The sequence below is a fragment of the Ictidomys tridecemlineatus genome, chromosome 6 (genome assembly GCF_052094955.1).
Source record: "Ictidomys tridecemlineatus isolate mIctTri1 chromosome 6, mIctTri1.hap1, whole genome shotgun sequence".
Classification (NCBI taxonomy): domain Eukaryota; kingdom Metazoa; phylum Chordata; class Mammalia; order Rodentia; family Sciuridae; genus Ictidomys; species Ictidomys tridecemlineatus.
In genome coordinates this window covers 76,909,654-76,935,623 of record NC_135482.1, presented here as the reverse complement: position 1 = coordinate 76,935,623, position 25,970 = coordinate 76,909,654, and the positions used below count along the sequence as shown (strand labels likewise).

Sequence of the window (25,970 nt, the reverse complement as noted above, 5' to 3'; positions counted from 1 at the left end):
AGCAGAGCTTAAGTACACTTTCTGGAGAGGGTGATGGGCTTTGCATACATCAGAACAAATCATCATGAGGCGCAGGAAAATTGAACAACAACTCTGAGACGTGATTAGCACATTCATTGGCGGGAACAGGTCCGGCAGGGGTGATTGGTCATTCCTAAGAGGGTTACACATTCAAACTGATTGGTTCGGGCCCTGTGACAAACTGCACAGGGCCCTAGGCTAAATGGCCAGTAGGGCGTTGTCTTAACTATCTCAGGAATCTGGGTGTAACAGAGGAATTTAATAATACCTAATCTTTTACATTTTAATTCAAGCTTTCCAGCTTAGAAACTTTACCCTTTCAAGTGGAGAGGTCAAATAGGAATTCAGAGCTATACTCAGGGGTTTGGGCTGGAATATAAGTGGGAAATTGTCCCGTCCAGCAGGACACATCAACGTGGGCAGCGAACCTAGATGGGGAGGAATGAAGGGACAAGAGACACGAAAGGTGACAGCAAGACAAAAGTTCTGATCAAGCTGCAAACTTTTATTGTTCACACAGGGGTATTTATATGCTGGGGATGGGGAAACTCCTCGCAATTGCTGGATGTGGGTGGGTAAAACTGCCAGCTGCAAGATGTCTGATGATCTTGATAACCGCAGGGTGTTCCAGGGAGATAGGTAGCTGCAGGATGCCTTCAGGGCAGAATGTCTCCCAGGGGGCTGTCAGGCTAATCTTTGAAGGAGAATGTCCTTCTAGTTCCTGACAGGAAATTAGCAGCTTGTAGTATACCTCAGGAGTAAAGTAGACAGAGAGGAAGAGGTCTGAAGAATGAATTAGAGGCACTCTAAAATTTAGAGGTTTGGAGCAGTGTAGAGGAATTAGAAATGGGTAACAGGAGGTGGCAGCCAGTGAAACAGCAAAATCAAGAGAGAATGAGTCACAGAAGGCAACTGAAGAAAAGTTTCCTAATTGTATCTAAAATAATATACTTTCAGTTTCATTTTATCACACGATGTGTTAGCTTTTAGTTGCTGTGACAAATATCGGAGATTAATGAACTTAAAAGGAGGAAATGTTTATTTTGGCTCACAGTTTTAAAGTTCACAGTTAGTTGGCTCCATTGCTTTGGGGCCTGTGATGAGTCAGCATACCATGGTGGGAAGCACATGATAAACTAAGATTGCTCAACTAGTGATGGCTGGGAAGTGAGAGAGGAAGGAGCCAAGGTCCTATGTCCCTTCAAGGGCACAACCCTGGTGACCTAACTTTTGCACTAGGTCCTACTGAGAAACTGACGTGACTCCATTTTTTGAGAAAGCAGCTTCTACCTTAAGTCCTGTCCAGAGGGAGGGGGCGTGACCCTTGTCCTTGGAAAAACCCACAGAGCCTCCTAGGCACATATCCACCTTGCTGAGTTGTTTAACAGGGGAGATCTGTGGCGCCAGTGTCCCTGACTCAGTTACACTAGGTGAGGACCCATAGTAACCCCCTTGCAACCACCAATCAGTGGGAGACAGGGAAAATATCTGAAATACCAGGTAGTTTCAGTGATTGATAACATGATTAGGCAACCCTGCATTTTAGCATATACATTCTTGCAACTCCTCTGGGCCTAAACCAATCAGTTCAAATGTATCCACCACTTGAACTAACCAATAACCCTTACCTGACTTGTTCCTGCCAATGAATGTGTTAATCAATGTTAAGAGTTGTTGTTTGACTTTCCTGTGACATGAAATGATTTGCTGTGTGATGTTGTGACACAGTGAGTATCCCCCAAAAAACCTTTAAATCCTCACTGAACTACGGATCTGAACTCATTCCGCTGCATCGGAATAGTTGTGAGTCCAGGCTTACAATAAAAACTCTTGTGTGATTGCATCGGATTCGGCTCCTGGAGGTCTATTGGGGTCCCACGAATCTGGCATTACACTACTCCTAAAGGTTCCACTATCTTCCAGTATCACCTCAAAGTGGTGACCAAACCTTTAACAAGTGGGCTATTGAGAAACATTTAAGACTCAATCTATAGCATATGATATCTGTTCACTTGTTTATCTCCTTCACTAATCTCTTTAGTTTTTGTAGCCTGGGATTAGATGTTAAGTGTCCCTTACCTGAAATGTTTAGTATCAGAAGTGTTTGGGATTTTGCAGTTTGTTGGATTTGGGGATATCTTGGGGGATAGGGCCCTAGTCTAAATTTATATATATATAAATATCACACAAACACACACAAAACACATACGTATGATATATAGCCTGGAGATAATTTTATACAATATTTTTCTTTTTTTTTAAGATATATTTTTGAGAGAGAGAAAGAGAGAGGAGAGAGAGAGAATTTTATTTATTTTTTATTTTTTTGTTTTTCAGCAAACACAACATCTTTGTTTGTATGTGGTGCTGAGGATCGAACCCGGGCCGCACACATGCCAGGTGAGCGTGCTACCACTTGAGCCATATCCCCAGCCCTATACAATATTTTTCATAATTCTGTGTATATAACAAAGTTTATGTGTTGTGCACCTGAGTTTTTACTGCAATCCATTTCATGAGGTCTGGTATGGAATTTTCCATTTATGGTATCATGTCAGTGTTCAAAATGTTTTAAATTTTGGAGCATTTTAGATTTTTGTATTAGGGATGTTCAAGTTATATATCATATTTGTCACTAAGTCTCTATGGTTTGTGGTTAGCCCATGTCTGACACACATTAGACACACTCTCTCCCTCTCTCTTGTTTCAGTACTGTGGATTGAACCCAGAGCACTCTACCTAAGAGTTATAACTATTGGCATCAGATTTGCCATTTTAGGTGGGGAGCCATTTTATCTGGAGATTCCAAAGTTTCAATTCTGAGGCAATCCTGCTTAACTCCCCGTAAGAACATGTGCCTGCTGTCAACCCCACCCCAGCTGAAACTCCTAAACAGTTTATGAGATTGACAGAATGAAAGCTAGCAGGATAGGTCTAAGGTTCTCTAGAAGTTTGTGCTTCAGAGTTGTATATAAGAACAGGTCAAACCTAGATTTTATTCAGAACCACATTTTTGCTTTACTTCTTCATCTTCTTGTCTTGCTTTCCTCATGTGAATATCTTCTCAGAGTGCTTTTCTAGAGGGACTGGCAGTGCAGCTCAGTGGTAGAATATTTCGCTAGCATGAGCGAAGCCCAGAGTTTCGTCTCCAGTGCTACAACACAAAAAGAAACAAAACAAAACAAAAAGAACAAGTGTTCTCCTAACAAATCCCTTGCCCAGTCTCTGCTTCCATGAAAACAAATTTAAAATACCCATGTTTGTACAAAATAATGTACAAGATTATCCATTGCTTCATAACAGGAAAAGACTTTTTTTTTGGTGGGTCTTGAATCCAGGGGCATTTAACCACTGAGCCAAAAACTACTAACAAACTAAATCTTCATCCCTAGGTTTTCTGTTCAAGTTTAGTAATGGAAGGCATGCAATATTTACTGTTTAGCTATTGCAAAGAATGAACTGGATAAAGTCACATTTGTTCCCTAAGAGAGAAAATAGGTTGAGGGACATGGCAAGAAGCAAACTTTCACTGTACATTTAAAATAATTTTTTGAGACATTTAGACATGTTATGTGATAGTCAAGCCAAAGTGACTCAATTTTGTTGAGTACTTCCATTTTGTAAAACAGCCATGCCAGATAAAAAGGTCATGACTGGGGCAACTTGGTTTTCCTTTTGTTGTAGAAACCCTCAAGAACACTGGGTTCTGTTTCTGTAACTGGGGTGACTGGGCTAATTGTGATTGGCTAAGCTTCCCGCCAACTGATTACACTCTCCCACTTCTGTAACTTGACTTGCTTGCATTGGCTAAACCCCCAAATATCCCTTTTGTGGCTTTCAAGCTTAAAAGGAGTGCCCTTGCAATTGTTTGGGGCTGATCTGGAACAGACTTTATGTTCCTGTCAGTTGCTGCTGGTGTGCTTCAATAAAGGTTTGATTCGATTATATATGAGTGGTCTGGATGTCTATTTATGAAACCCCCGGATGTTGCTTTAACTATAACAGTTATGTACTTGAAAAATAAGGCTAACATTAAAAATTAATTTAGGCAAAGCAAGTAAATTTGAACTTTAAGTGAAAATTTGTAAAATACCTATTCAATCTTTCCCCCCTCCCCTGGGGATTGAACCCAGGGATACTTTACCACTGAACTATATCCCTAGTCCTTTGGGCATATGCCGAGGAGTTGGATAACTGGGTTAAATGGTGGTTCCATTCCAAGTTTTCTGAGGAATATCCATACTACTTTCCAGAGTTGTTGCACCAATTTGCAATCTTACCCACAATGTATGAGTGTACCTTTTCCCCACATCCTCATCAACATTTATTGTTACTTGTATTCTTAATAATTACCATTCTGACTGGAGTGAGATGAAACCTCAGTATAGTTTTAATTTACATTTCTCTAATTGCTAGTGATGTGGAATACTTTTTCATGTTTATTGATTGGTTGTGTATCTTCTTCTGAGAAGTTGTCTGTTCAGTTTCTTTTCCCATTTATTGATTGGGTTATTTTGTTTTTTTAGTCATTAAGTTTTTCGAGTTCTTTATATATCATGAGTTCAGGATGATATATATTACAACTTGCCTTGTTATAATATATTTGTGGCTTTATGCTAAAAATAACTCAGGGACAAATGGAATTCAAGCTGATTTGTGTAACTATCATAAGAAAAAAAAACATTAGATGCATATAGCTTGGCCTTGTTTTTAAAAAAGTTTAGTTGAGCACCAAACTCACTAAATAACCTTACTGATAGGCTTAACACAATTGGTATAAGAGAAAATGTTTTCCCTCATATCTCAATCTTACATTAGTGGAAGAGGTGAGAGGGGAAATTGTAGATAATTTCTTTAGCATTATATATGGCTAAGTCTATCAACCACCTTAAAGTAGAATGTCCATTATTGACCCCATTAAAAAGAATTGGGTTAATATCAAAAGTTACCCATATCATAAGTCAAAAGATAATTTTACAGTTACAATAAGTAAAGTATTTTTGAAATGTTTCAAAAACTTTTAACCATAAGCTAGAGGAATCATCTTTTCACTGTAAGAAAGGAAGGAATAACAAAGTAAGAAATTCTTAACTCATTTTCTGCCCTCTTTGAACAAAAGAAATAAAAAATACTGGTTGATTAGCTAAGCTTTGTGCTCTCACCAACTAATTAATTACAGTGTTTCTTCAATGGCAATAGCCAATGTTGACTTGGCAGCTTGACAGTTCTGAATACTTTGGAAAGAATTTTTTAAAAATATTTTTTAAATTGTCAATGGACCTTTATTTTATTAATTGATTTACATGTGGTGCTGAGAATTGAACCCATGCCTCACACATGCTAGGCAAGCACTCTACCACTGAGCTTCAAACCCAGCCCTGGAAAATAATAATAATAATAATAATTTTTTTTAAGCGCAAAGACACTAAAATGATCTGGTCATGCAATGTTCACCTTATGCATTCTGCATCTCTTTGCCAATCTTGAAGCTAAGAATTTTATTCCAATCAATCTTAGTACGTGTAACTGGCAACTGTTGATGTAAGGCTTTGAAAATAGTGTCCGACATTGTCTGATAATTCTCACTGATGACAATCTGGTATTCATTTTCTGCAGCTTCTACAAATCTCATAAATTCTTTGGCTGTCTGCACCTCTGTTAGGTAATCTTGTATATCTTTACTACTCACTAACTGAACATTACCATCTTCATTGCCCAGGTCCTAAGCTAGCAGGATCCAGGGAGTCCTGAAGTGTGAGTGATGTAGGTGCAATGCAAGGAATGAGACAAGGAGTCCTTCTGTTGGAGCAATCTCCAGAGAGAGAGTGCTAAACTGATTTCTCTGGGTCCTTTTTTGTTCTGCTTTTTCTTATCATTATGGGTACAGAATCCTTCGTAAAATGTGTAATCAATTTACAATTTCCAGATTTTCCCAGGATGTAACATTTCCTTGTTTAACAGATGCCAATCTATATAACTAGACTCTGTGTCTCCTAACCTGTCATTAACCTTTAAGTTTAAAGGCACACCTGTACTTTATTTCTAATCTAAGATCCCATCTAAAAGTCCCCTAAGTCTTGAATTTATAACAATCTAAAATCTATAAAATATTTTTAAAGCATCTAAAAAATCCATAGCTAAAAACCCAAGAATCTAAAAATATTTCTAACATTATTCTAAAAATGTATCTTATAAAACCTTAATTAATGCCTACATTTATTCTCATAAAACTGGTTAAGCTGCTTTCTCAGAAAGTTTCTTTGTTCCTTAGTCAAAGTATACCAAAGTAATCTTTAACTAAAATAAAGGGTCTGTACGTCAGTCCTTCTGCCACCGATATTAACTATGCTTATCATAAATCCCTTTGTAAGGTGAAGGAGGGTCTATTAGAGAAACATATTTTTCTGTCTTTTCTCCCCTGGATGAATACCATAAACTATCCTTAATCAAATAGGCTACATATGGTGGGCTTCGTGCAATAGACATAATAAGTATCTGCTTAGGCTTTTTGAGAGACTGAAGATATGAGCTTGGATTCTTGATATAATCAACTGTGATATTGATATAATCAACTGTGGTGCCTAGAGTTCCTGTAGCTTTTCCCAGAATGATTGTTGAGATTTTTCTGTTTTGTCCTCAATGTCCTGAGAGATAGTAAAACGGCCTTTAAGGCATGAACCACCTGTTATGTTCTGGCCATCTAGAATTTTATTTGGTTTAGCAATAAGTATACTCATGCTTCCTATTAGGTTTATGAGCATAAAAATAAAAAGTCCCAATTACATAAAAAAGGGTCCCATGGTTTCAGTTTCTCACAAGTGTGGCCTTGCCAGCACTTTCATCCTCACTGTGACCTTGTCAGACAGTGGGAAGGGGAACAACACCTTCACCACTTCATAATAATAAACCTGAATGTTCAAGATGCCAGCCACCTGAGTGACCCAAGGAAAGATTGTAAACTTCCATTCTGACCTCCAACAACCATTCCAAAATTTTTGCTTGCTACTGATGGTGCTCTGTGTATGCAATAATGGTTTTATGTCCATTGATTTTTTTCACTATACACAGTACAGACCCCATTTGGGTAATGTTCTTTCATGTAAGCTTGATGAACAGTTCCTACTGAAGTTCTCCATGATTCTATTGCATTTTCTGCTTTATAAGGTCTTGGGTCAGTTGCTTCCTTTCTTAGGTGATCAAATTTGAACAGAATCTGTTTTTTTTTTTTTTTTTTAAGAGAGAGAGAGAGAGAATTTTTTTTTTATTTTTTAGTTTTCGGCGGACACAACATCTTTGTTGGTATGTGGTGCTGAGGATCGAACCTGGGCTGCATGCATGCCAGCGAGCATGCTATCGCTTGAGCCACATCCCCAGCCCAGATTCTGTTTTTTTTTTTTTTTGGATCCCAAAACTTTCCATTTCCATTTTCAAGTCACAATGTTCTGTTATCAATACCTCATGATCATAACCTTCAGTTTTTACTGGAGTAACGAGTCCAACTTATACTGTGCAAATTCATGGACTGTTGTTTTCCTGAGAAGATCATTGTTATTAAGCAGTAACCAAACATCATTAAAGACCTCATTAAATTCTCTAGGAGAGACATGAATGATAGATTTTGCTGCTATATGTACCTTTTCCTGATCAGAAAAGTTTTCCTCCAGATCTGCCATCTTCCTTCTTGCAAAAACCATGGCGGCTGCTGCAGCAGTTGCTGACTTCTCCCTTTCTGCTCCAAATCTTTTTTATTTTTATTTTGAGACAGGGTCTTGCTTAGTTGATGAGGCTGGCCTCAAATGTGCAATCCTCCTGCCTCAGCCTTCAGAATTGCTGGGATTACAGGGAGATGACACTGTGTCTGGCTCACTTGTCTTTTAACACCCATGTTTCTCAAGAGCTAGCCTTGGGCTGCCTTCTCTTCTTACTTTATGCCTCCTCTTGGGTGTTACTATCCACATCCATAGCTTCAGTGGTCATCTATGGGCAAATATGTCCCCAACAAAACTCTTCTGAACTCCTATTTTCTACAGGACATTCAACATTTCCCCTTGGATATCCCAGCAAATAACACTACCATTCAGCCTATTTCTCCTTCAGGAGCCTGGGGACCATCTTTTTTCCTTTAATGATAATATCTAATCAATCACCAAATCCAGTGAATTTTAACTTTTAATTATCTCTCTAATTTGTTCAGTTCTTTCCATTTCTACTTTTGTCAACTTGATTTTAGCTACCTGATAGTTTCTCACCAGGATTGGTAAAAAGCCTTTTTAACTCCCTTTTATTCTTTTACCTCTCTAATTCATTCAGTGCACTGCACCCAGAATATTGTTCAAAATGTAGTTTAAATATCACTCTCTTTTGGGGCTTGGGATGTGGCTCAAGTCGTAGCGCGCTTGCCTGGCATGCGTGCCGCCCAGGTTCGATCCTCAGCACCACATACCAACAAAGATGTTGTGTCCGCCGAGAACTAGAAAATAAATATTAAAAATTCTCTCTCTCTCCTCTCTCTCTCTCTCTCTTTAAAAAAAATCACTCTCTTTAATAATATCTGATTATAGATTTTCAATGCATATCAGAGGAAATTACAATTTTTTTTTGTTGTTGTTATTATTGTTTTTGAGACCGTCTCACTGTGTTGCTCAGACTGACCTCCAACTTGAGGCCCTCCTGCCTCCACCTCCCATGTGACTGGCATTACAACATGTGCCCCCACACCTGGTTTCCTAAGTTCAAATTTTCCTTCAAAGACTCCATGGCTGTTTGATACAGACTTTCCTACTTCTCCAGTCTTGTTCTAGAGCTCTTCCTTTAGTTCCTCAAGGCTTCTGCCTCAATCCTGGTGATAGAAAAAGACCTGGGAGGGACCATGAGGTTAAGAGAAAATTGTATAAGCTGGTCTCACTGTGCTTACCCTCACTTTCTTTCTTTCTTTTTAAATTTTTTCTTTAGTTGTAGATGGACACAATATCTTTATTTATTTATTTTTGTGTGATGCTAAGGATCGAACCTAGTGCCTCACACATGCTAGGCAAGCATCCTACTACTGAGCCACAACCCCAGCCCATTTACTTTCCTTTTGACAAGCAACTTACCTGCAACCTTGCTTAACTTAAGTTGACAGGATGTACTATATTTCTCACAAATTACCTGTTATCTATAGGAGAAATGCTGGCCCCAAATGCCAATAAGAGCACAAGTTACCCTGAAGGGGTCAAGGGAAATTTTGTGACCCTTACATAGACTACATCCCAGAATTCAGGGAAATAATTCTCCCTAACCATAAAATATGTCAAAACAGATTCCAATTAGAACCAGTCAGGATAGGCCAAAGTGACCTAGAGTTGTCATGGTAGTGGGGAAGTGTGAACTTGAAAGTCTTACATCATCTTGCCATCAGCCAAAAGTCAGGAGGTGGACCTGGGTGAGACTCTCTGGAAACTTCCTTGGGACAAATAAAACTGGAGGCACGAGAAGCATGCCAATCTTCTCTTCTCTGGGATGACCCACTCTCTCCGTTGACAGTGGCCCTTTGTCTTCCTTCCATTCCTTCCAATGAACTCATGCCTGTTACTCTGAGAGAAATGTCTAAAACATTTCTGGCATGATTGAAAACACTGGTGTTTGAAGAGGGGTATTGATATGCTCAAGTTCAGGACCCCCAAAAGACCATGATTGATGTAAGCAGCAAAGAGGTGTTTACTGCAAGCTAGCTTGGTCCTCCACGTGCATACAGCAACTGGTGACGCTGAGAGGCCCCTAGCCCAGGGTTTGCAGCACTTTTATACACTCTTGGGGAAGGAAGGTTCTTCACTTACATCATACCATCTCTTAGCATATCATCACACACCGCAGGAAAATCATAAAACAACTCTAAAACATGATTAGCACATATGCTGGTGGAAACAAGTTGGGTAAGGGTAATTGGTTAGTACAAGAGGGGGATTCCTTTGAACTGATTGGTTTAAGCCCACCAGGAGAGTATGTGCTACTGAAAGGGTAAAGTTTCTAAGCTGGAAAGCTTGAATGTAAAAGATTAGGTATTATTAAGTTCCTCTGATACAGCCAGATTCCTGAGATAGTTAAGACAACACCCTACAAGCCATTTAGCCTAAGGCCCTGTGCAGTTTGTCACAGGGCCCGAACCAATCAGTTTGAATGTGCACCCTGCTTAGGAGTGACCAATCACCCCCACCCGGCCGGTTCCTGCCAATGAATGTGCTAATCATGTCTCAGAGTTGTTGTTCAATTTTCCTGTGCCTCATGATGATTTGTTCTGATGTATGCAAAGCCTCCCGCCCTCCCCAAAAATGTACTTAAGCTCTGTTTGAACCTCTGCTCCGGGCTCTGGGCTGCTCTCCCTTCTTGAGTGAGCATGGAGCCCCAGCGTGCTGGAATGGATCCCCAATAAATCCCCTTTTGCCAATTGCATGGAGCCAGTCTCTTGTGTGGTCTCTTTGTCCGACGTTCCACCGGACCCTTACACTACATGGTTTCCCAACATGTTATCAACCACCATAAACTACTGGGAGGGTCATCTGGCATCCCAGGTATTTTCTGTCTCATGCTGATTGGTGGCTGCTAGGGGGTTGCTATGGGTCTCCACCTAGCCTGACTGAGTCAGGGATACCTGGGGCAGCAGCTCTCTCCTTTTATTTGTAGATAAACAACTCAGCAGGGTGGGAATGTGCCTAGGAGTGCTCTGTGGGTTTTTCCAAGGGCAAGGGTCACACCCCCTTCCTTGGACAGGCTTTGCTCTGAGTAGAGACTGGTTTCTCAAAAATGGAGTCACATCAGTTTCTCAGTGTCTCTGCAGCTGCCTTAGTTTTGCCACAGATCTCAACCCTGTAATGCTGGCTTTTTATTGTTTCAGGGTGTGACAGTGGTTCACTTTATGCTTTGACTATAACCCTTGTTGCTCTGCAACTTATTTTAAAAATGGACATGTTTCTTTCTCTTCCTCTCCCTGCTCTTCTCTACTCTCTCCCCATCCCTAATCTCACAGGAATCAAGATTACCTTTCTTCCTCATCCTAAACAGAGTTATCTGTCCCCAGTACACACCCACCATAGGAACAAAGTAATCTAGACCTCAGGAATGATACCAGAAGAACTCAGAAATGACTATCTCCCAATTAACAAGTGAATGACAACTCCAACAGAGAACACATGGAATGTAGTAGTCTTTGAATCCCCTCCTTGAAAGCTCTCTGTTCCTGCTAATGGGACAGGAATCCCCTGTGTTTCTCCTTTGCTAGCGAAGCAATAAACCTTTTTCTTTTTTCTCAAAACCATGTCTTCATTATTGGATTGACATTGGGGACAAGTGTTGGATGTGGAAAATGACCACCCCCAAAATAGTGTGGCTCCGAGAGAGGGAGTGAGGAAGAAATCAACACATTGATAACATTGATCCTTTCCCAATACATCCTTTCCCAGGGATAAGACAAGCGCTGTGCAGGAAATATCCATTAAAGCCTAGACTGGCTATCTCTGGAAAGAAGCCAAAGCATTGATTTTTCCCAAAATAAGTCCTTTCACTGTGACAGTACAATGGGACCCTAGAGGGAAAGAGATAAATACTGACCGCTGACCCTAGACCCTCCATTAGACACACTCTGTCAATAATTAAGTTACTTCTCAGTGTAACCTATATAAGCACAAACTCCACCTTTGGCCAGTAGATCACTTTCCACTGGGAGAGTGGGTCTTTCAGAGGCATCACCCTGCTGGTAGCAGGCCTTCCCTGGCCCCTGGGGCCCAGCCCCCGAGTGCCTTGTTCTGCATGTCAAAGTGGCCAGCTCACAAGGCCATGACGCAGACTTCTCCTGTTTATCCGCCTGAGACATATGTGCTCCACGGGAACGTCTTGACATTTTCTGCTCTGGTGGACTTCCTGATAAGGGAAGTTTTGGTATCTAACAATGGCAGATGTCACAACCGAATTTCTCCCCTCTCCCTCCCTCTTTTGAGTAACTTTCCACTTCTGCTGCTTGGGGTATAAAAGGAGATGATGTTAGTAATAAAGGATGACTCCTGGATGAAGAACCTTGGTGTCCTGTGTGTTTCTTAACCCCGCCTTCCCTCGCCGGACTCGGCTCCCGTTAGCTGGATGCGGCATCACCCTATTCCTGAATAAAGACTTTTGACGATCTATGAAGTTTGCATCTGGTCCTTTTGTGCTAACAACAAGGACCAAGCTTTCAGGAAAAAGCGCCTCTGCTTTTGTTGTTCCACAGTTTTTAACATTCTATTTTCCTCTGTTTGGCTTTTTCTTTTTTCTTTTCGTACCAGGGCTTCAATCCAGGGGCACTTAACCATTGAGATACATTCCTAGCCTCCCCCCATTTTTCAAATTATTTATATTGATACTGGGTCTCATAAAAATGCTGAGGCTGACCTTGAACCTGTGGTTCTTCTTCCTCAATGTAAGGTCCTTACTTAGCATCTGGATGGCCATTTTAAGAAAAATCTCACTTTCCTGTCCAAGGGCATTTCTGAGAAAGAATCACCACTCCCCCTAAAACAAACCCAACCCTTCAACAACCAAATTCTTTTCCACCCGAGGGCATATCACCACTCCTCATACCAACCCCACCCTTAACCACTGGCATTAGGACCCAGTCGGGTCTAATCCCTGAACCTGCCCCACAAAAGTCCTGAAGCCCAAGCCTGTTTTGCCTCTCTCTGTCTATGGAGAGATGGCCTTTATTTGTCAGCTCTGACAAATAAACTCTCATTTCTATCTCTGCCTGGTCTCCATCTTTCATTTATCGATCGCCCATCTCCCAGTTCCTCGCTTTCATTTCATTGGTGCTGAAACCCCAGGAACAGTTCCCCCCTACTTCCCGTGCCCCTGCTCTCCTCTTCAAGGATCACTGAGCATCCTTGGGCTCTGATCTGAATTCCATCATGGGACCAGGCCCTTCATTCTGCCAAATGCCTTCTCTGTACCCACCACCAGATATTTCAGGTAAGACCCCTGTCTCCCATTGACCTAAATGACCTACAGGTCCTGGGAAGTGACTGTCAATAATCTGGCAGTCCCAGGGTTACCGTGTGGTCGGGGGACATCCCTAGCCACAGCTTTTCACAGCTATGGCTAATCCCTACTGTCCTCTGGGTCTATAGGTGGGTTTTGAGAAAAACCACTGAAGGTGATTGGTAGTTATTCCTGGTGAGACTACCTCTTGGCCTTAGGTTAATCTCTACAGCTTCTTCCCCTACATAGTCTCAGCTAGATGTCCAAGTGCCTCTATAGGCCCTGCCCCTGATGCTTACCCAGCAGTGGTGATGACCCCCTGAGTATAACAGTCCTCTTAACTGGGTGATACTAGAGACTGAAGGACATCCCACTAAACTCACTTCCTATGTCACACCATGGCCGGTTCCTCATCCATTCCCTCCCATAGTCCTCTAGGCTGCCTCCTGGCTAACCTAGGGTCTCTCTCTCTCACCCTGGATCTAAACTACCCCAAACTTAACCATTTGTGCAACTGGATCTGGCTTCAATATCCTTTGGACTCTAAATGGTTGCTTAATGACACTCTAGATCCCAATATTATCAGGGATCTTTTCAACTATTGTGAGCATTCAGGAAAATGGAAAGAGATATCATACATTAAGGCCTTCTCCTCTCTACATTGTAAGCCCTCTATGCAACTCTTGCTCTCCACACAAGTCCTCTTAGCTCTCACCTCCCCTATGCCTGCTTCCAAAGGGACAGAAGATCCTACCCAGGACTCCTCCTTTTTTTTTTTTTTTTTTTTTGCAGAGCAGCATTATCAGGCTCATGACAATAAACCCACTTCTTTTTTTTTAATATTTATTTTTTAGTTTTCAGCGGACACAACATCTTTGTTTGTATGTGGTGCTGAGGATCGAACCTGGGCTGCATGCATGCCAGGCGAGCACGCTACCTCTTGAGCCACATCCCCAGCCCCATAAACCCACTTCTTATTCCAGGTGTGTGTGGGATTAGTCCTACGCCACTTTTTATTGATTCCAGTGACTCGATCATGTTCTCCCATCAGCTTTGCTTTCCCCTCCAGGGATTTGAGCTGCTCTGGGATCCTGGCCTGAGAGCCCAGGACAATTACTACACACTTTCTTCCATTCACCTAACACTCTTCTTCTTTGTCCACACACTGGCTTCATTTGGGTTTCCCTGGTGGAAGATCCCAGTCTTACTTTCCACATGTTTGCTCACCTTTAAATCCTGCTACTCTCCTCCCTGATCCTCAGGACTCTTCCACCTCTTTTCCTCTTACCCATTCATGATTGAAACTCTGGAGGAGTTTCTTCCACATCCCTCCCACATACAGGAAGGCTCCTTGCTCCAGGCAGCATACACTTGGTTCACAGATGGCTCCTCTGTCCTTCAGGAGGAAGTTAATCAGGCAAGGTATGTTATAGTCTCTCTATCCTCAGTTGTGGAAGCAGCTCCCCTCCTCAATAACACATCCAATCAGGAGGCTGAGCTTTTGGGCCTCATTGGAGCCTTCACTTTGGCAAAGGGAGCCTCCCTCAATGTCTACACTGACTCTAAATACACTTTCCACATACTTCTTTCCCACTCTGCTATTTGGAAGGAGATCGATTCCTTACCACCAAGGGAACCTCAATTACTAATTCCCCCTTTACCACCAATCTCCTTTAGGCCTCAAAGCTTCCCACTGCCATTGGAACTGAAGGACGGCAGCTAAGTAACCGCCTTCTCCAGTGGGCACTTCCTTTCCTGACCTCTCTTCTTGTCATAGGCCTTTTGCTTATGCTTGCCTCCACGTCATTAGATTTATTCAAGACCAGATTCAAAGGATCTCTAACCAAACCATGAACCAGCTTCTGTTACAGGACTTTCAACCCCTCACCAAAATTGGGAGTCAGAATCTCAGCATGTCCTGACCATCTCTATTGCCTCAATGACACCCTGCACCCCTAACAAAGGTCCAGAGGTTGCCCCAGCAGGAAGAAGATTGATCTTTGCCCCTGTCCCTTAAGGGTCCCAACAAACAAAAAAGTGGGGAATATAAGGTCTTTGCTTAGCATCTTGACAGCCATCTTAAGTGACAGCTGCCATTTTAAGAAAAAATTCACTTTCCCCCTCTGGGGCCTTTCTGAGAAAGGTTCACCACTCCCTCAAAACCAAACCAACCCTTCACCAACTGCATTCTTTCCTGCCCAAGGTCATATCACCACTCCCTCATACCAACCCCACCCTTAACCACAGCATTAAGACCCACCTATTTTGCCTCTTTCCATTTATGGAGAGATGGCCTTTATTGGTCAGCTCTGACAAATAAACTCGCATGTGTATATCTCCCTGGTCTCTGACTTTCACTTCTCCTTCATCCATCTCTGGGTTCCTGCTTTCCTTTCACTCAGCCCCCTGAGTCACTGGGATTATAGGCGTGTGCCACCATGCCCAGCATGTTGGGCTTTTTCTCTGTTCAAGTCTCACATCTGTCAACATAAAAGAACAACTCTTGCTTTAAAGGAAATAAGAAAGAGTTTTCTTATTCTGAGCCAAATATGAGTGATCATGGCCTAGGAACTTTTATTCAAATTACCTTGCATGATGTGTTGCAATGTAGAAGAGATTACAGGAACTTTTATAGCCACAAAATAAAAGAAAGTCATAAACATTTCCCTGTTATGTTGGTGTGAGTATCAGGTAAGCAGGTTACAGCAAAGGATAGAAATGTCTTTTATGATTTTGAGGTGTTACAACATTCTTAGCCTTAGGGTTGGTGGAGGCTGGAAGTCTGCTAGGTTTAGTAATACATTTTGAGAAGTTTATCTATTAGTGAGGAGAAAGCTAGGTCAGAAAGAAACGTCAAGGTCTTTGGCTAGTAAAGGGTCTGGAATAGCCCAACATAATCTTTTTGTTTTCTTTCAGTAGTGTATGTGGAGGGGTGAAACCCAGAGCCTGCACTCCCCAGTCAAGCACTCTGTCATTGAGTCATATCCCCAGCCCTAGCCCATGGTGATTTTGCTTATGACCTAGAATTCTTCATCTCTCCAAATCCCAATGCTCTAGTCAATCAAGATAAATCTGCAGGATCTTTAATATAGGTGCAGTTTCTTCAGAGAACTTCAATTCACAGATCAAATGTCATTTTCTCAAAAACCACTAACAAAGTCATCTAAAGTAACCTCATGCTAGAAGAAATTATTTTCTTCTTGACCACATCTATAATCACATTTATTTACAGATACATATAATTACATATTAAATATGTAATTATTTACTCATATGTTTATTATTTAGCTCCAATACCTACCTCTTTCCCAAATGTCAACCCCATCAGGGCAGGGACCTTGTTAGTCTTATTTACCAATGTATCCCATTCACACATAGTAAGGAATTGATAAATGTTTGTAAAATTACTCTTCTTACTTTTTTCCCTTTAGTAACATTGACTTTGAGTTCTAAAAAAAAGTGCTTTAAGAATTTTTCCCTTAGTACCTTAGCGTATGCTGTCTACTCTGTCGAGAAAGCTCCCTGCTGTCACTCCCTGCTTAGTTAATAGCTACCTGTTTTTCAGGTCTCGGCATACATGTTACTTCGTGAGCTTTAGTATCCTTGATATTCTAGACAAGGTAAAGTCATTGTTATATAATCATCTGACACTCATATTTTCCTTTATAGTACTGGTGAAAATTTGAAATTATATTTATTTGTTGGTCTAGATCTTTGAGGTTAAAGATTAGCAAATTAGGGCCCATTGGCCAGTCCAACCTACCACCTGATAAGAAAATAAGATTTTTATTGAAAATAGCAACACCCCTTTATTTATGCACTGTGTGCATACCTCCTGAAGTGTTTACTAGATATTTGCTTTTTGTAGAAAAAGTTTGCTGCTCCTACCTACACTGTTCCATCTACTAGGGCAAGGATACTGCTTTGCTTGTCTCTTCCCAGCACACTACTAAGAACTAAAGGACTCTAGTAAAAACTAGTTAAATAAATAGATGATGATCAGTTTGATAGTACTTTCCATGTTTTATCAATGACAATTTTATGAGAAAAGTCTTGTTAATTTCAATTTACAGATGAGGACACTGAGTCTCAAGGCCACTTAGTGAATTGCACTGAGGCCACAGTTGATAAGCTGCAAATTGATACATAAACCTAGGTTTTTAAAATGTATATTCTTTAAATTTTATTTAGTCGGGCACAGTGGCCCACGCCTGTAATCAGAGGCTCATCCAGAGGCTGAGGCAGGAGGATTAAGAATTCAAAGCCAGCCTCATCAATTTAGCAAGGCCCTAAGGAACCCAGTGAGACCCCATGTCTAAATAAAATACAAAATAGAGCTGGGGATGTGGCTCAGTAGTCAAGTGCCTCTAAGTTCAATCCTAATACCCCTTCAAAAAAAATTATTTAGAATAAGTTAATTGAAACTAAAACTAGTCAGTGAAAGTAACGAATGGCTTATCATCACATAAATTGCTAATAAATTACTAAATTAAAATATTAACTTTAGAGTGCACATGTAATAGGGATTCACTTGATGCTTTGACTATACCCCTTGTGGCATTGAAACTTACATATTTTTTCTTTTACCCAACCTTTTTCTCCCTGAACTAGTCCTTCCTGATCTCTCCTCTCTGATCTCATTTTCTCTGAATCACCTCTTTAAAAGCACCCTGTTCCTGCTGATGGGCAGAATCATAGCTTTTGGGATAGGAGTCTCCTGTGTTTCTCCTTTGCTAGCAAAGCAATAAACAAACTGTCTTTTTCCTTTTTCTCAAAACTCTATCTTCGTTATTGGATTGGCACTGATGACAAGCACCAAGCTTTGGGCAACAGAAACATCAATTGATCAAAGTTAGTATTAACAATAATGGAATTGATATCATTTTCTCCCCATGTAATGCAATGAGGAGATCATAACATCCCTTATATAGTGTTCATGCCAAAGGTATGCAATTCACACAGCTACTCAGGAGTCTGAGGTAGGAGGATTGCAGGTTTGAGGTCAGCCTGGGCAACTCAATAAATCCCTATTTCAGAACAAAATAAAAAGGGCTGGCAGCGTACGTAGCTCAGTGGTAGAGCATTTAACTAGCATGTACAAGGCCCCTGTGTCCTAAAGCACAATCTGAATCTAATCACAAGGAAATCACAGACTCAAATTCAGGGACATTCTACAAAATTCAAAATGTCAAAAATTTTTTTTTTAAATTTAAAAAGCCACTGTCATGAAAGGCAAACTAAGAAAGTGTTTCAGTTTAAAGGAGACAAAAAGGATATAACATTTAAATACACTATTTCTTTCTCTATTGAGTGCTAGACAGGTGAATCCTTTTTTCTATAATGGATATTACTGGGAAAATGAGTAAATTTATTTTAGAAATTGTGGAGAAATATAAATTTGGCTACAAATCATTTTTTTCTCCTCCTGAAAAGAAGGGGAATCTGTCCACCTCTTGAATGTTAGTCCAATCTTTGGCTTGATTTGGTCACTGAACTGCAAAAGTGATGTTATGTGACTTCTGCATTTCACCCTAAAAAGCTCTCAAGGCTTCTGCTCTTACACCCTCAGAAGAAAGTTGTCCTGAGATCACCACATAGGGAGCTCAGTCCAACCTATTAGAAACTATGAACTAAAGTATACCGAGTGACAGCAGCTGCATCAAGTGCTAGGTGTGAGTGAGACTAGCTTAGAGAGATGATATAGCCACACAAATGACTCCAGGCTAAGACCAGCAGAACCACCATCCAGCAGATTCCAGACCAAATTGCAATCCACAGAGTTGTGAGCAGTAAGTGGACACTGCCATACGCCATTAAGTTGGGGGGCGATTTGTTTTATAAGAAAGACTGAAACAACACACTGAGATCAGTTGGCTCCTTGGGTAGTGGCTTACAAAGTAATATCGTTTGCTCGAATTTGGGACCCCCAAAAGACCACCAGAGACCCAAGATCGATGTAAGCAGCAAAGAGGTGTTTATTTTGAGTAGCTTGGTCCTCCGCGCACACACAGCAACTGGTGACGCTGAGAGGCCCTGAGCCCAGGGTTTGCAGCAGTTTTATACACTCTTTGGGGAAGGCAGGGACTTCACATACATCATAGCATCTCTTAGCAAATCATCTCACACCATGGGAAAAATCATAAAACAACTCTAAAACATGATTAGCACATACACTGGTGGGAAAAAGTTGGGTAAGGGTGATTGGTTAGTACAACAGGGGGATTCCTTTGAACTGATTGGTTTAGGCCACCAGGGGAGTAGTGCTGAACTACATGGCTTCCCATCAGGTTATCAACCACCATAAACTACTGGGAAGGTCATATGGCATCCCAGGTATTTTCCCTGTCTCATGCTGATTGGTGGCTGCTAGGGGGTTGCTATGGGTCCTCAGCTAGCCTAACTGAGTCAGGGACACCTGGCGCCACAGATCTCTCCTGTTATTTGTAGATAAACAACTCAGCAGGGTGAGTATGTGCCTAGGAGTGCTCTGTGAGTCTTTCCAAGGACAAGGATCATGCCCCCTTCCTTGGACAGGCTTTGCTTTGAGGTTAAGGCTAGTTTTTCAGTACTTGCCTAGCATGCACAAGGCCCTGGTTTTGATCCCCAATACTACTCTGCAAAAAAAAAAAAAAATTGTTAATTTTTTTGTGTGGTCCCCAGGTCTCAGATGTGGAAATATAAAGTTTAGAATAAATCTAAAATTGATCAGACTCTGTGAATACCATGATAACTGAAACTCAGAAGAAATTACAAGTAAACCAGGACATCTACCAAAAAAAATTTATATGACAATTATATTCTTGTCTTTTGATTGGGTAACCAAGAAGCATTTAAATAACTAGATGTTTACTCAGAGGAGACTGGAATGAGAACAACAGGAAGTATACATTTTTTTTAAAGATTTTTTTTAGTTGTCAGTGGACCTTTATTTTATTTTATTTATATGTGGGGCTAAGAATCAAACCCAGTATCTCACACATGCTAGGCAAGCGGTCTACCACTGAGCTACATCCCCAGCCTAGAAGTATGCAATTTTAGGAAATACATTTTTTTTCTAAGCCAAGTATGGTGGCACATACTTTTGATTCCAGCAAAACTGAGGCAGGAGGATTGCAAATTTGAAGCCAGTCTCACCAACTTAGTGAGACCCTGTCCCCAAATTTTTTAAAAAAAGGGTTGGGGCTGGGGCTGGGGTTGGGGCACTGGTAAAGTGCTTGCCTAGTATGTGTGAGGCCTTGGGTTTGATCCTCAGCACCACATATAAATAAATAAAATAAAGGTATTGTGTCCAACTACAACTAAAAAATAAATATTAAAAAAAAAAAAGCGTTGGGGATGTGGCTGAATGGTTATGCACCTGTAGTTTCAATCCCCAGTACAGAAAATGAAGGAAGGAAGGAAAGATTTTTTTCCAATCAATAATGAAGTAAATCATCTTTATCCTACAATAGTAGATAACTATGGAAAATCAGAGCATTCGTGTCCATCATACTTGATTTCTCTGGACTTTGAATAGTGCAAGGTAATCAGTGCCAAAACCTTATTCTCTTTCTATCCTTTATTTACCTCTTCTGATCTTTGCTTTCATTGTAAAATTTCTTTGGACCACGTGAAATTGATACATTAAAAAACTTGAGCTGGGGATGTGGCTCAAGCGGTAGCGCGCTCGCCTGGCATGCATGCGGCCCGGGTTCGATCCTCAGCACCACATACCAACAAAGATGTTGTGTCCGCCGAGAACTAAAAAATAAATATTAAAAATTCCCCCCCCCCCTCTCTCTCTCTCTCTCTCTCTCAAAAACAAACAAACAAACAAAAAAAACAAAACTCAATTGATATGTTGGGTTCTATTGCATACTAATCTTTTTTCCTTGGTAACACACTCTAGTCGCCCTAATGGGTCTTGGTTGTTTTCAGATTTCATAAGCTTTTGTCTTTGGAATTTGTTAATGGTGATTTATGCTATACATAATTTTTGTTTAGAAGCCAAATTTATCATTAAAAACAACAACAAAAACAAAACAAAACAAAACAAAAACTGTGGACTGTGGGTTGGGGATAGAACTCAGTGGTAGAGTGCTTGCCTAACTGTGAGGCTCTGGGTTCAATCTCAGTATTGGAAAAAAAAATCTCTTCTGGGTTTTGTATCAAGACTGGAAGACTGAGGTTGTCAGAGGTCTGCTTCTGGCTTTTGAAAATGCATTTTCAAAGAAAATCTTATATCCCAGGATCAAAATTGTAGGAGTTAGCTAGTTGCTCTCTCAACAAAATCCATACTACAATAGTAAATAGAGAGAAATCTTAAAAAGAGAGTAAGAAGCAAAAGGGCTGAGCATGTAGCTCAGTGGTAGAGCACAGGCTTAGCATGTGTGAGGCTCCTAGTGTATTTCTCAGTGCCACTAAAAAAAATTAAATTAAATTAATTAAATAACAAATAAGATAACACTAAGAAACAAAAAACACCAAGAAAAACAGTGCTCTTCACTCCTGATCTGTAAAAACAATTCCCTGGTTCACATTAGAGAATTGTATCACTAGTTTTTCTATTGATCTAACAGGCTCTAGAAATTGCTCGATTCTGTGATAAGGTTCTAAACACATGTTTGTTGTACATACAAGAGAGATTATTGTGTCCTCAGGGCAGGCTTACTTTTATATGTGAAAGAAAATGGCATAGGAGTCTTCATATCTCTCTGCTACTTATTTTTTAAAATATTTATTTATTTATTTATTTTAGTTTTCGGCGGACAAAACATCTTTGTTTGTATGTGGTGCTGAGGATCGAACCCGGGCCGCACACATGCCAAGCGAGCGCGCTACCGCGTGAGCCACATCCCCAGCCCCTCTGCTACTTATTTTAATTTCTTATTTATTTGGGCAGTCAGGAAGGAAGGCCTTTTGTAAAAAGTGAATTATTTATATTTCAAATCAAATTAAAAGAAGTCTGTGCATTCTAACAAAAAACTTCAATCTTTGACTCTGTTGCTACGAATATGCATAGATCAACTTGAGTTCTTTTGTTTTTGCAGTACTGGGGATGAAATCCAGACCCTCATGATTGCTAGGTAGATACTCTACCACTACACTCCATCTCCAGCCTTCAACTTAAGTTTTTAGTGTTTGGTCACAACCCAAATTTATTACCTTTAATCTCTTGTCACAACAAAGTGAAGTCAGTCTGACCTTGCAGAAATATATATGTAAATATTAAATTGAATAAAGAAGAATCTAGTGACTTAAAAGGGTATATTTGTACCTATTGCTATAAACTGTGCAGAGAGACACACTGATGATGTTTCCTTATATATTTACAAATGTGTAATCATACAGTATTAATCCTGTATGGCTATTTTTTCAGGTTCCTGAACTGGGCAGTGAAGGGATTGAGAAAAGACAAACAGACACAAAAGTAGAGAAAAGGCTAGGGCCTGGTGGTTCAGTCAATCTCTGATGGAGGAAGATGGGTAAGCTCCACACATTTATTATATAGGTTTTAATATGTTGTGATAAAGTTACTTTAAAACAAACAAAAACTAGGTCAAAGGTATGAACAGCCCAATTACAGTTACCAGCTTGCAGCCATAATTCTCCATCCCTGGTAGCCGGCATTTAAACCTTAGGTCCTGAACTGATAAATTTTGTGGGGGTGAAGGCATTCCTGAGCCTGATGTCTAATAGGGTCACAGCTGGGGGATTCTGCAGTAGGGCAGCACATCTGGAAACCACGAGGAAGTTAAGTGTTTTGTTTATGATATTCATGATATGGATAACAGGGCATATGTCAATCAATAATAAAAGTATGTGTTGCCTGAGATTGCAGGAAAATCCCCAGAAGGAGACTAAGGATATGATTAAGACATGCTTCGAGGTGTGTTTCAATGTCTCTCAGGATACAAATAATAGTGTTATTTCTCAAGAAATTCACCTGGAAAAGATTGCAAATCAAGGTTCCTGAGAAAAGCCTAAGCAACAAGAAATGTTTATCCCACAGTTAACAATTTACACTAAGCCCCCTGTTCTAAAGCCACAACCTATGCAACAGCCTGGCTACAGAAAAACAATTGCTGTGCCAATAGTATAAGGACCATGGTATGTACTGTATGTACTTTACTTAATTAAAGGAAGATTATGGTATCTGCATGGAGGACAAGAGGCTAATAAAAACACATTCCCCCCACACACACACACACAATAGACCCTCCTTTGCCCTACACAGGAATTTATCATGGAAATGAGAAACACATAGTTAATACTAATGGCAAATGGTTGAGGTGCAGAGCCTACCCTTTAGTTAAAGATTACAAAGACATAAGACTTGGTGTACTTTGACCAAGGATCAAAGAAACTCTATAAGAAAGCAGCTAAATAGGTTATATGAAGAAAGGAAATTACCTTGGAGATTAAAAATAGAATAATGTAAAATTAACACAGATATATTTTAGAGGCACTTCAGAGTAATAGGCTTTCACTATTTTAAATGTGTGTTACTGGGACTTTAGATTATAAGAAAGCTTACCAATGATCATAAGTATGCTTTAAAGTTAAAAGTTAATAATAGGTCAGGAGACATGTAGTCTAGTTGCGTAGTCAAGCACCTAGTGACTGAGGTAAAAATGTAAAAGGTTAATCATGATTGGCAAAGGTTACAGGAAAATATTTTTTAAAATGTACTCAATATCTTAGATGATCAATATACGTCAGAAAAGATAGTAACTCTTGGAAATTATGTAAATCAAAGAAGTTTTGGGTCTTGAGGCTATCCATTAACTATCTCAAAAAACACCTCCAAAAAACACCCCTACTGGCTCTCAGGTACAGACCTCAATCCTGAATAGTTAGGTTAAATGATGACACTCTGACACATAATACTTTAGTACCTGGGAAGCACAAAACCACCCCCTTAACTAGTGCTTACATTCAATTAACTCCAAGAGTTTAGTTTCCAAAGCTTGGTCAAGGGTTATTGTTATGGGCTGATTTTAAAAATCCTGACCAGACTTACCTCATTATGTTCAGATACTCCACCCTATGTGAAGTTGGCTCCCTTTCATATGATGCCCACATCTGCCCCCCTTGCCTCCTGACCACAGGTTCTTGGTTTGGCAGTACCAATGTTTAAAGCTATGTCTCTTCTTCCTCTCTTCTGAGAATGTGATTTCTGAGAATGTGACTGTTTTCTTTCTTTCTTTTTTTTTTTAATAAAAAAATTGTATTTACTTAGAAACATTCAGAGTGTCAACAAAGCAGCTGCATTTTTTTTTTTGCAATTACAGAGTGATATTCAGTTAACAGAACAACAATTATTTTGTATAAGCTGCATCAGAGAAAATGGAAGACGAAAAACTACCGTCCCCATATACAACTAATTTGTGCTGTGCATCAACAAGAACCTGCTTCAAATTCCCATGCCAATTTACAACCCCCATACACTATTGAAAATACCACCAGGATAGGGCTATCTAAAGACACATTGGTAGCGTGTTAACTATACAAAAAGAAAAAAAAAAACAACATTGTACAGTTTAAAAAGAAATCTCACACAGCAATTTTTTGTTGTTGTTGTTGTTTAGTGGGAGTGAATTGTATACATAGGGGTAAAATGCTTTATAGACAAGAAAAAAAGCTGTGCTAAAACCAACTTATTCATCATCATCATCTTCTTCAAATTCATCTTCATCTTCCTCCTCTTCCTTCTTTTTCTTGCTGTTTTCAGCCTTGACTCCCTGTTTTGCTGCATCAGGTTTTCCTTTAGCTCCATAGGAAGCAATATCCTTTTGTATTTTTCCTTCAGCTTAGCAGCTTTCTTTTTGCAAGGCTGCTTGTCATCTGCGAATCACATCTCTCCCAGTTTCTTTGCAACATCACCAGTGGATAGGCCAGGAGGTTCTCCTTTGATTTTTGGGTGATACTCAAAACAAGAAGAGACTTCCTGGGTGCATTGAGATCCTTGAACTTCTTTTTTGTTTCCCTTTTAGGAGGGATATAGGTTTTCATTTCTCTTTCACATGGGGCCTTGTCGACCTTTGCCGTGTCTTGAAATTTTCCTTTCTCTTTAGCAGACATGGTCTTCCATCACTCTTAGCACTTCTTAGAAAACTCTGAGAACTTGACAGAAGCATCTGGGTGCTTTTTCTTGTGCTCCTCCCTGCAAGTTTGCACAAAGAATGCATATGATGACATTCTGCCTCTCGGTTTCTTAGGATCTCCTTTGGCTGAGTTTAGTTGTTTTTATTTTTTTTTTTATTTTTTATTTTTTTAACTCATATATATAGAGTATTTTATTCTTTTTTTTTTTTTATTGGTTGTTCAAAACATTACAGAGCTCAAGACATATCATCTTTCATACATTCGACTCAATTGGGTTTTGAACTCCCCAAATACATAATACAGACTCACTTCTGTTACATACTCACATTTTTACATAATGGCATATTAGTGACTGTTGTATTCTGCTACCTTTCCTATCCCCTACTATCCCCCCTCCCCTCCCCTCCCCTCCCAACATCCCTCTCTACCTCCTCTGCTGTTGTTCAATTCTCTCCCCTTTTTTCCCCCCACCCCCTTGCCCCTCATAACCTCTTATTATTTTGTGTATCACTGAAGGTCTCCTACCATTTCCATATGTTTTCCCTTCTCTCTTCCTTTCTCTCCCCCCATTCGTCTTAGTTTACTGTTAGTCTTTTCCTCATGCTCTTCCTTCCTGTTCTATTCTTAGTGGCTCTCTTTATATCAAAGAAGACATTTGACATTTGTTTTTTAGGGCTTGGCTAGCTTCACTTAGCATAATCTGCTCTAATGCCATCCATTTCCCTATGATTTTGTCGTTTCTTAGTGCTGCATAATACTCCATTGTGTATAGCTGCCACAATTTTTTTATCCACTCATCTATTGAAGGGCATCTAGGTTGGTTCCACAGTCTAGCTATTGTGAATTGTGCTGCTATAATCATTGATGTGGCCGTATCCGTA

General features: G+C 40.2%; 2 pseudogenes; both read right to left on the bottom strand.

Annotated features, from left to right (window-relative positions):
- Window positions 1-5,431: 5,431 nt before the first annotated feature.
- On the bottom strand, window positions 5,432-7,694 carry LOC144378379 (F-actin-capping protein subunit alpha-2-like; annotated as a pseudogene).
- Window positions 7,695-24,641: 16,947 nt separating this feature from the next.
- Window positions 24,642-25,575, bottom strand: LOC101955998 (high mobility group protein B1 pseudogene; annotated as a pseudogene).
- Window positions 25,576-25,970: the final 395 nt, after the last annotated feature.